Source organism: Echinops telfairi, unplaced genomic scaffold (assembly GCF_000313985.2).
Source record: "Echinops telfairi isolate 266 unplaced genomic scaffold, ASM31398v2 ScPeMD7_7468;HRSCAF=8506_0, whole genome shotgun sequence".
Taxonomy (NCBI): Eukaryota; Metazoa; Chordata; class Mammalia; order Afrosoricida; family Tenrecidae; genus Echinops; species Echinops telfairi.
In genome coordinates, this window is record NW_022111369.1 from 22,757,252 (window position 1) to 22,769,074 (window position 11,823).

General features: G+C 40.5%; 1 protein-coding gene and 1 non-coding gene across 4 annotated transcripts in view; one reads left to right on the top strand and one right to left on the bottom strand.

Moving 5' to 3' along the window:
- The window catches only part of BMPR1B (bone morphogenetic protein receptor type 1B), a 331,709-nt gene that overhangs the window by 188,456 nt on the left and 131,430 nt on the right, over positions 1-11,823 (bottom strand). For all 3 annotated transcript variants that reach the window (XM_045284268.1, XM_004703270.2, XM_045284266.1), the window contains exon 3: positions 3,961-4,056. The gene's annotated coding sequence lies outside the window, so the exon portion shown is untranslated. The remainder of the gene's footprint in view (positions 1-3,960; positions 4,057-11,823) is intronic.
- On the top strand, positions 1,468-1,601 carry LOC115873427. Its single transcript, XR_004048424.1, has one exon. It is a non-coding gene; the product is annotated as a small nucleolar RNA SNORA84 (small nucleolar RNA).

Here is an 11,823-nt window from a genome sequence, read left to right on the forward strand (position 1 = left end):
CAGTACAGCACCGATGAAACACACAACTTTCCTCTAGTTTTTTGGAGCTTCCTTCTCCCTACTATCATGACCTCAATTCTACCTTACAAATTGGATTAGACCAGAACATGCACAGTGCTACAGAGAAGAGCCCCAAACACAGCGAATCCAGGATAGATAAAGCCCTCAGGCCAAGAAGGAGAGCAGAGATACCAGGAGGATTAGGGGAAGGTGGAGGGAGAAAGGAGGAATCGATCACAAGGATCAATCTAGAACCTCCTCCCAGGGGGACGAATAATGCAAAAGTTGGCGAGGGGTGACAGAGGACGAGGTAAGATATGGAAAAATAATCTGTAACTTATCAAGGGCTCATGAGGGAGGGTGGGCGGATGAAGGAGGGAGAAGAAATGGGAAGCTGATATCAGGGGCTCAAGTGGGAAGAGAATGTTTTGAAAATGATGATGGCGGCATGTGTACAAATGTGCTTGACACATTGGAGGAATGTATGAATTGCAATAAGAGATCCAAGAGCCCCCACTAAAAGTATTTAATAAAAACAAAAAAAGAAAGATCAGAGATTCCTATCAACTCACAGGGTCCTCAGAAGAAAGGTATGGCAATACTTCCAAACAACTCCATCACTGAAAACTGGTATACAGCTCTAAAACCACACACAAAGGGTCTTCATGAGTCAGAATCAACTAGATGGCAACTGGTAATGGGTAAATATTGTTTTCAGTTGGCCAGGATGTCAATTAATTTAACATGTGGCATCGTGGATTACACACTGGGCTGCTAAATGCAAGGTCAGCAGCTTGAAATCACCAGCTGACCCACAGGCAAAAGATGAAGCTTTCCACTTCTGCAAACAGTCAGAGTCTCAGAAACCCACGGGGCAGCTCGTCAACTCAATGTCAGTGAAGTAAAGTTGACTTTCATCTACGTGGGAGAAGCAACTAGCTCCTTCTGAAAAGTTTAATCAAAGTGAACCAACATCTGGCAGCTAAATATCTTTCATTATTCAAATTTGTATGCATTGAACAAAGATTTCTTTTTCTAGATAAATGCATACAGACACACAGACACTTTACTCTGGTTAATGTCAAAAAATAACAAAATTTAAAATTGTTTAAAGCATTGCCGTTGTCCTAGAAAGTATTTACTATCTACTTGAATTTTCCTTCCATCCAGTTAGTCAAGGCTTAAAAATATATTAAGCACAAGAGGTATTATATGAAGCAGAATATGAATTTAATTAAATATTATAATTTTTAGTTTAGTTCACATTTTTGAGCCCCTGTTATATTCTAGTCTTGGGGGACTAAAAGAAAATACTTTTTAAAAGCCTGGCCACTACCAGCTTACCATCTGTGGAAAAGAAAAAAGAAAAGAAGCAACAGAAAATGCTACATTATCAAGCTTTGCAAGTCCTCTGCCATCGGTTCCCAAATGTACTTGACCTACTGATTCCTTAAAAAAAAATTACATGCCCTGTGGTTGCTGGGGGTTGTTGTTCAAGTACAGCTTTCCAGTCGATGGCAATGGGCCAGAGCAAGGCTGTGATGTATGCATGGGGGCTGTTCCTTTTTAGCAGCCTCCATAGCCCAGTCACTGGTACATGGGGGGAGGGGGGGGAGATGGAATCACAGAGCTGACAAATGTATTGAGTGTAATGGAGAGTACTTTGAAGGTGATAAGGTTGTTTTGTGAAAAAAATTAAATACATAGCTTTGAAAACAAAACAAAACAAAACAAAAAATTAGTGCTCCCCAATGGAAAGCTTTTGTTCTATAACCCGTAATCTAGGATAAAGTGCAGGTATTGTCCACTTTGAGAAACACTGGTTTAGATAAGGCTGACGTAATAAGAACCCCGTGGCAAGGTTAACATTAACACTGCACACTAAACACAGATATGTAACACGTAACATAACGTAATGTAAAATATCCCATCTTCATTTTTTAAAGCCTGCATATAGCATGTTTCTTAAAAATATGATTACTAGCATCAGGTTTGAAAATAATATCAGAAGTAACACTGGGAAGATTTTTAACCAGCCTTCAAGCAAAATACATTTTCATTTATGACTTTATCAACTGATATCATAGTTATCTTACTTCTAGCATGACTGGTGGGCAAATTCCTATAGTTTCTTTTTATCAAACTCTTTTTATATGTCCCTTGTGTATTGCCCCAAACTTCCACCTGGTATTTCGGAGACAAAATGTCCAGAGGAAGACGCAAAGAGCCACTGTAAGCACTGATGTAATCTATGAACTTAAAAGCTACAAGCTGTAACATAAACAACTATCAGGACAGTTTTATTGATGAGAATAAGAAGAAATCCAAGAAAAACTCATTGAGTCAATTACCTGGTCTGATTCTTTAATTGGGTGATGCTCTTCCCAGATCCACAATGGTTGCATTTTAAAAACAAACTTAACTATTGTCAACCATCTATATCAAACCCCTCCTCTTAAAGTAGTAGGGGGAACTTGAGAAAGTAAAAACAAAAGGTTCGGTTCGGAGGATAAAAACAAGAATCACATGAATTTTTTAATATTTCATGTTTAGATTTCAATTAGAATAACCTTAAAATAGTAATAGTGTTCTATTTGTGACATATTTCACAATATGGTAGATTTTAAAAACTACCTCGGCAATATTCAACAAAATGATACAATACAACTGCTGACTTCATTTTAAAATATCTCCTTTCCATGAGGACCCATTCCACCTGCTGTTTTAAGTGTGACTCATCCCATTGTTGAATGAGTTGTTCCTTGCATGTCAAAAACTCTGTCCAACTAGGAACTTTCCCTTTATCTCTAGTGTTCAAGTTGTACAACGTAAGTTTAAGTGTCACAGAAACTTTACGATTACTTTTTTTTAAGGTTGCAATGTAGTACAGAAAACCTTTAGGAACATTAATCACCAACGAAAACCTCACTTATAAATTGAATTCTGATGGTAAAGCCTACAGTTTTACAATGGAAAATGTAAGAGCTTTCACACAGTCAACAGTTAAGTTTTACCTAGTAAATAAATATCCTATGTCAATGAAGCAACACACGCACAGTTATTTTCCAAAGTATGTGTACGACACTCACACACAAGTATTTTCATGGAGGTCCTAAATCAGAAACTACATATATAACAATCTCTTGGTGTCCCCCCTGCAGAACCATCACTCTTCATGCTAACTGAGGACCCGCAAGACAACAAGAACCGATGCGCGTACGAGCACACAGAGAAACTTACCGAGCTGTAGCATGTCTGATGAAAAGGAAACACTGTTTAATGTGTACCTAGAGTTTGAAATTCTATGTATTCAGCTGGACGCCATAATTTGTTAGGAAGCAATTTAGCAACTCACTTGGACAAGCAGACAGTCTCTATAGTGCCCCCGTGCCCTGCACCTTGGATTAAGAAGACTGCTCTTAGCTTCTCGTCCCTCCGGGCACTCCCTATACCCACAGACAGCGATTACTCCGCTTTAGCGCCCTGTCAAATGGACAGGGGTTTTCTCTTCAGAAGCCCCATGTTAACCACATGGAAAGTCTCCACCTTTGGCTACTGTCTACTTTCTCCTCACATGGTCATCTGCAATCCCACCCTTATATTTCATTTCTAAGCAACTCACTCTGATATGCTTACTGATACGACTGTTTTAATACCAAGATGAAAGTAAACAGTAGTTTAACCACTGGAATACTCTGAGTTTAAAAGAAGGAGTGGGCAGAAACTTCCTAAGAGGATGCACAGGTAATCAATGTTCCACCTCTCCTCCTACCACCCACATGATTGAAGGGTGCTGTGACTGCCCCAGCTTCTCAGCACCGCACTGAAGGACACTCCCAACGGGCACATTCCCCAGCAGCAGGCAGCTCCCCCCAGCTCTAAAGTGCACGCACAGCAGCCAGCAGTCAGTTGGGAGTTGGGGGTGCGAGGACAAAGGAGCTGAACCGGCTCATTACTTACCTGGCTCACTTAGGGCAGGCTTACTCCTTTAACTTTTGGTTTCCTCTCTTGTCATAGCTCAGCGCCAACTGGTTATGATTCAGCAGAAGTTTCAACCTGACAGTGAAAAAGGGTTGTTGGTTTTGTTTTATGGAAAAATCAAAAAAACACTACCACCTTTTTTAGGGGGGAGAAGAGGGCATTAAAGTTCCCTCCACTGCGTTTTCTTCCCCTGCCCTTTAGGTGGGTGTTTCTCTGTGTGCGGCGGCGGCCACGTACTGCTCTATAAATATTGACCTGACACTTGCTCAGGGCTTCCCTGCTCGGGCACAGGTCTGTGTTACTGAACACCGCGGTAATGCCCGGTGAAGTTCTCAGCTGCTCAGACAAAGCTGTGGATTGGCTTACTACCCAGCACCCCTGTGCCTGCCTGGAAATACCATTTTGCTGCCAGCCTTACAGATGCTATGGGCCTTTCCTGAGGCCCGAATCAGGCACAAAAGGGCAATTATGAGGTTAGTCGGAAGAAATACAGCTTTCCAAGCAGGTGGAGGGAGAAAAGCAGGGGGGTCAGGGTGGGTGTGAGGGTGTAGAGTGGCCAACAAGAAAGGAAATACTGCCTTTGTCTTGACAGACAATATAATCTCAAACCCTTTAAAAAATTCTCAAATATGTCATTCAATGACACTCAGACAATTTAATTACTTCATTTGATGAAAAGAAATATACAGTAGCATGCCTGTAATTTTCAACATTAATGACCCTTATTGAAAAAAGAGCTTTAATGATTAATTGGCTACCAAGAAATGCTTCAATCGAAGTAAATTCATTTCTAAGATGAGAGAAATGCCTTGGCAAGTATGACCTTAATCAGATTGAATTATACATTTGGTGAAAGAACTTAAACTATAATCTGTAAGGGAGAAGAGTGAAAACTATTATTCCACATTCCCCTAGATTTTCAGATCACACCTCTTTCATCAATCATGATGTTTTGAATTATTTTGATTTAATTACGTAGTATTATTTTTGCATTAAGAATAAAATCTGTGACATAGCACTTCAGACACTTTGCAAATGAAACAAAACCAGCGGTGTCTATTTATACCAAAGGTTCACAATATAAAAGACTAGAAATCAATCCCATATATGTTTACTCATTTTGCCAAGGATAATCAGTTGTTTGCTTCATTAATTTCTACTTGTCGCTACATCAAAGATGGCAGACATGTTAAAAGTAATCTAATCACTGATCCATTTCACAGATGGGAAAAATCAATGCCAAGGTTGGTTAACTTGCCCATGGCCACACAGCAAGTTAGCAGCAAAGTCAAAATCAGGAATACTTGTCTCATCTCTTACAGTACTGTGCGCTCCTTCTATCCATTGGTCATTTCAAACCCTATATTCAAGTGAAAACCTTACCAGTAATTGCAAATTGTATAGCTGAAAAAAACCGAGCAGATACTAAAATTAGCCTTTTACAGTTCATTTACAGTTCAGACTTTTAAAATGTTAAGCACAAAACTCAACCTTCTAACCATCAAAAATCACTTTTCCTGGCTTCCTTCAACAATATTGAGCCAATTAATTAATTTATTTCCAGGAGAGGCATATAACTGGGCATTGAAGAGGCATAGCTAAAACTTTGCCAAATCTCAGAGACCTCACACTCTAATTGAGGGAAAAGAAGGAGATAATTACAAAGTAATCTGATAAGTATCATGATAGGTCTGAAAGAGGGCGCGAGGGAGCAGGCAATGTGAGCCTCCAAGCTAATAATACATGAAGGGGGTAACAAGAATTCTTCTATCTGAATCGTAAAGAAAGCCTAGAAGTCAAACAAGGGGAACGGGAAGCACACCAAAAAAGGTAAAAGGCAGAAAGAGCATCACACATACTAGTACATGGACCGTCAGGTAGTTTTGTCTTGCTGGAACTAGGTATGATGCAGCAAATACAACTAAATATACAATGAAACTACAGAAAACTAGGAGTCAGGTGATAAAAGGGTTTGGTATCCTAGGCAAATGACAGACAGCTCAGTTCACTCGCTACCATCCTGTGGATCCCGACTCACAGTGACCCTACAGGACAGGGTAGAAATGGCCCTGTGGGGTTTGGAGACTGTAATTCTTCACGAGAGAAGAAAGTCTCATCTTCCTCTCACAAGGTGGCTGCGGCTTCAAAGAGCTGCCCTGGGATTTGTATCCCACTACCACACCAGGGCTCCTGTGGAGGCCAGCGGCTATCTATTAGTTTTGTTCACAGATTCTTAGCAAAATGCTGAAAGACTATGTAGTCATGCAGGCTCTACCGCAAGGTGACATCTATAATTTTTCCACCTTTAGTAAAATGTGTATTTCTATAGAATTTACTTCTCAGCATGCTGTAAATGTGTTGGGGCTTCAAGAAGTTCATGGGAAAAATGCAATTCAGATGCAGTAGCATTTTCTCACAAACTTTCTTGAAACAATTTCCTATGTATATTTTAAAATACAACTATTGCATCAACTATTTTGAAAGTACTTAACAGAATCTAAATCCCCCCAAAATTAACCACATCCATAATCCATTCAAAGTGTCCATGTCATACTGTCCAGCTGAAAATTCCACAGGTTTATCACTGGACATATATCTCCATTACAGTTCCTCAAATACATTTTATATCCATTAATTAAATCATAATTCAAGTTCTCTATTTTCATAGACTCCATGTATTTCAAATTATCATTATGACTGTTATTGCACAATTCTCAAATGAGAATATATTTGTAAGTATATTTTCTAAATATGTTTTATATATACAACACAAAGGGACTTCAAAAAGATCATGGAATATCCTCATACACTTTTTGAAACCCCCTTATATGTTTTGCAACTGCATAATAGCATACATGCATATTATGATATGCTATAGGTCAGATCTTTTTATAAGTAATGATTAAAGTAAGAATACAGTACCAATGCACGTTTCAATAAGTAGAATACGATTTCCCATTTCAATTTGGCAATATCTAAAACAGATGGAAATCAAGCTTCCATATGACCCAGCAACCCCCCTACTGGGCATATACCCAGAAGAGGCAAGAAACAAACCACAGCCAGACATCTGTGCTCCAATGTTCATCGCAGCACAGTTCACAATTGCAAGGAATTGAAAGCAACCCAAATTTCTATCAACTGACGAATGGATTAAAAAACTGTGGTACATACATACAATGGAGTACTACGCATCCCTAAAAAGCAGTGATGAACGTATGAAGCACATCACCGCATGGGCGAAGTAAGCCAAGCAAAAAAGGACAAGTACATGAGTCCACTGAGGTAAGCTTAAAAATGCAAAAGGGGTACAGGGAAAAAGCTACTATATACATTGATTCCTGGGGCGAGGTCCAGGTAGTCTGGCAGGGGCCAAACCAAATCCAGGGATACATGCCAAGTAAAAAGGAAGGGAAAAGAAAAAAAGACATGGGTAGCATGGGAACAGGGCACTAATCCACCCAAGAGGAGGGCATTGTTTATATCTCCACAGGGAGAGAGGGACCAGGCTTCAACCCGGTGCTCCAGAACGTGAATGCAACATACCAGCATGAAGCAGGGAACTAATAGAAGAGATCTGAGGGGCTGGCTCAAATCCACATATGTGGATAGCTCCCTCACCCCCGTAAGAATTTACTTCAAAGGACAGCACTGAAGCTACAGCTCTGGGAGAGGGACAAGTCTGATCAGAACACACAGGAGAAAATGAAGGGAGAGGAAGAGAGAGTGGAACACATCCTGGTCTACCAAGCCCCAAGGACAATATTCCTGCTCAGAGCAGCCAATGCACAGAAAGGCTCATAGGGCCAGCCCCCCTATGAGATACGACGTTCCTCACTGACCCATAGTGCTATGAGGGACAACACTGGAGACAAAGAGCAGTAATTGTATCTGATCTGATCCCACCACACTAGGACAGCAAGGAGAGAAAAGCAATGAAGTCCCCAGGGAATACCAAATATAGACTGTGGGGCCAAGGCATGGTACCCCATCAGACTTGTCTGGAGAACACTCCTAACGGTCAACAACCCGACCCTGAACTATTTATAAGCTTGTCTTTTTTGTTGTTATTTTGTTGCTTTGTTTTGCTCTGTCTTGTTTTTGTGCTTATTATTTTCTCTACATGTCTATCTAAATAAGATAGGCAGGATAAACAATCCGGGAGAGAAAACAAAAAGACAGATGGTTCCGGGGGAACATGGGATGGGGGGAGGCGGGGGAAGGAAGTGGGTGTTAACAAACCAAGGGACAAGGGAACAACAAGTGATCTGAAATTGATGAGGAGGAGGTCATAGGAGGCCTGGTAAGGCTTGATCCAGGGCAATGTAACCAAGAGGAATTACTGAAACCCAAATGAAGGCTGAACATGATAGTGGGACAAGAGGAAAGTAAAAGGAAATAGAGAAAAGAACTAGACAAAGGGTATTTATAGAGGTCAAAATACAGGCATGTACATATGTAAATATATTTATATATGATGATAGGGAATTATATCTATGTACATATATTTACAGGGTTAGTATTAAGGTAGCAGATGGACATTGGTCCTCTACTTACGTACTCACTCAACGCAAATAGACTTTGTTCTAATAGCCTGCCATTCCATGATTCTCACCTTCCCGACACAATAGCTGAAGACAAAGTGGGTGCATAAGCAAATGTGGTGAAGAAAGATTATGGTGCCCGGCTATCAAAAAGATATAGCACCTGGAGTCTAAAAGACTTGAAGATAAACAAGCAGTCATCTAGCTCAGAAGCAACAAAGTCCACATGGAGGAAGCACACCAGCCTGTGTGATCATAAGGTGTCAAAGGGATCAGGTATCAGGCATCAAAGAACAAATTGTGAATGCAGGGGAATGTGAAGTAGAGACCCAAAGCCCATCTGTAGACAATTGGACATCCCCTTACTGAAGGGTCACAATGAAGAGATGAGCCAGTCAGGGTGCAGTATAGCACTGTTGAAACATACAACTTTCCTCTAATTCTTTAATGCTTCCTCTCCCAACTATATCATGATCCCAATTCTACCTAACAAATCTGGTTAGACCAGAGCATGTACACGGGTACAGATAAGAGCTGGAAACTCAGGGAATCCAGAAAAGATAAACCCCCCAGGACTGATATTGTGAATAGCGATACTAGGAGAATAATGGGAAGGTGGGGGAAGAAAGGGAGAGCCTATCACAACCAATCACCTTTAACCCTCTTCCAGGGAGACGGACAACATAAAAGTGGGTGAAGGGAGACACTGGTCAGTGTAAGGCATGAAAAAATAATAATAATTTATAAATTATCAAGCGTTCATGAGGGAGGGAAGGAGGGAAGTGGAGGAGGGTTCAAGTGGAAAGAAAATGTTTTGAGAATGATGATGGTAACAAATGTACAAATAAGCTTGATACAGTGGATATGGATGGATTGTGAAAAGAGGTGTCCGAGCCCCCAATAAAATGATTTAACTTTTTTCCCATTTCAGTTTGTGAATATATTATGGAAAACAATCTTTACTGCGAGTCCTGGTGGCACAATAGTTACCTTGTGGATCACAGCCCAATGTTTAGCACCTAGGCATCAAGGCTTTCTCTGCTCGAAATACCCACAAGGAAATAAAGGGTGATGACTGGGCTCCCACACGCTACTATTGCAGAGACTTAAGCCACCGTAATCCTCACGGTTAGCATAACAGAGACAATCCTCCAAAATGGGATTATAACCCAAAGTGCAGAGGTTATAATTTATAAAACATCACAAAAGGTATTATGATTACAAGGGTCATATTAATTGATGACATTTCAGACACAAATAAGGATCTCCTTCGGTTGGTTGGCATAGAGTAGGGAATGCTTCCAGTGTTTCATCAGCTTGTTGACACGTTTCAATTGGTAGTCTGTGCAGCTTCCTTCAATAGCATCAGGTATTTATCGATCATATGCTCGTGCAGGGGCAATGGGTTATTTAAGGTAGGTCTTTCACCGAACCACCTTTTCTTGCATGGGTCTGGTAAGAAGATGGCAGAAGACAGTGATAGGATTCACCTCTGGGTAATTGATTCCTTGCAATGCCATCCTGCTGTGTATAAAATGAGCCTTTGAGAAACAGGAGGAGGAATCACATGACCAACAATAGCCAACAGTCGAACACATGCTCTTTATCAGAGATTGATTCCCTGTGCAGTGAACTTCTGCAATTCAAAAGGCAGCTGTTATCATCAGAAGAGTACCAGAAACAACAAGGAACTGGAGCATGAAACAAGGTGGTGAACTTCTCAGCCAACAGAGCAAGTAAGGCTGAATGTTTTTGTGCAGGAAGCTGGTTTGTGGAATGGTGTGTCTCTGAGAACTCAATCAGGGAGCTGGCTTTGCTGACTCATGGAACTTGAGCTGAATTCCTTTGGGTTGAGGCTTCCAGAGGAATGGTATGCGCCTTTGGGCATTTATTAATAGAGTGGGCACTTATTAGTAGACCTGAAAGAACTTTGTAACACATGCTGATAAGCAACTATCCTGAGCATTCTCACTAGCATTGTAACTTGTTAGCATAATAAATTATGAATTTTGTCTGTGAGTTCTGCGTAACCATTGCAGTCCATATTGGAACCCAAAGATCTAAGACAGAGAACATTAAATATAGCTACATCTTGATATGGTTGAAACAACTATTATTGGCACAGTGACTATATTCCTTCCATCTTTTTTTGATGTTTCCTGCAACATTCAATATTTTGTCCACAGAATCCTTCAAATTAAATTGATGCCTGAATTTTTCTTCCATTTATTCAGCTTGAGATATGCTGACTCAAAGTGTCCAATATCAGTTCATTTCAATAATGCCTGAGATATCAATCTTGATGTGTTCCATTTAATTTTTGATGAATTCCTATTTCCCTAGATTCACATTTCATACATTCCACATTCTGATTATTAAAGGATGTTTGCAGTGCTTTATTTCCATTTTGAGTGGTCCCCTGCAAGGAGTTCAAGAGAAGTTGGGTGGTGGCTGAGTCTCTACCATAAGTGAAGAAAGATATTGAAAGAGAGAACAACATTGGGATGGGAAGATGAGAATGAAAGATAGATTTGTCTTAGATGTGATGGTCTTAAGATTTCTATGGGTATCCAAGTGAAATATGTCAATATTTTTGTGGTAGTTACATAATCTGTTGTCAATTTGAGAGTGACTTAAAAGTGAAGTGGTGGGGTTTAGCCTATCAATCAGTCGCAGTCTGATGACCTCATTTGGAGGCGTTAAAGAGAGAAATAGCTCGCTGGAGGAGGTCGAGAGGTAGACTGCCTGTGAGACATTCCAGCTGAGCTGACACATGGAGCTATGCTAGTGCCCTGCTAGTGCCCTGAGCTGTAGAAGCCCCATGGAGATCCTTGCCATTACCAAGATGCTTACAATGCCACTGGATCCACAAGACTTCCCACCCACCGGCATGTGATCTTCCGGCATTTTGCGTCATTGCATGTGTTTCATGAGTCTGAAGAGGGCTTTATAGATTGGTGTCGGACATATGGGCTAATATCAGACTTATGGACTTGATCTGGACAGGGGTGGGATGGTTTCTCAATGTTCAATTGCTCTTGTATATAAACCTCTTAAAACAATCCACAAAGCACTACTTGATCTGCTTCCCAATCTGTCTCTCCTAACATCTACTAGACTCACTCTTTCTTATGTTCTCAGCACCACCCACACTCTTCCTTCTACTGTTCCTTAAATCAGATAAGCCTTATAAGCTTGCCTATTATTGCTGTTGTTACCGTGCTTCCCCAAAAATAAGACATATCCATAAAATAAGTTGTAGCAGGATTTCTAAGAATTTGTGCAATATAAGCCATAC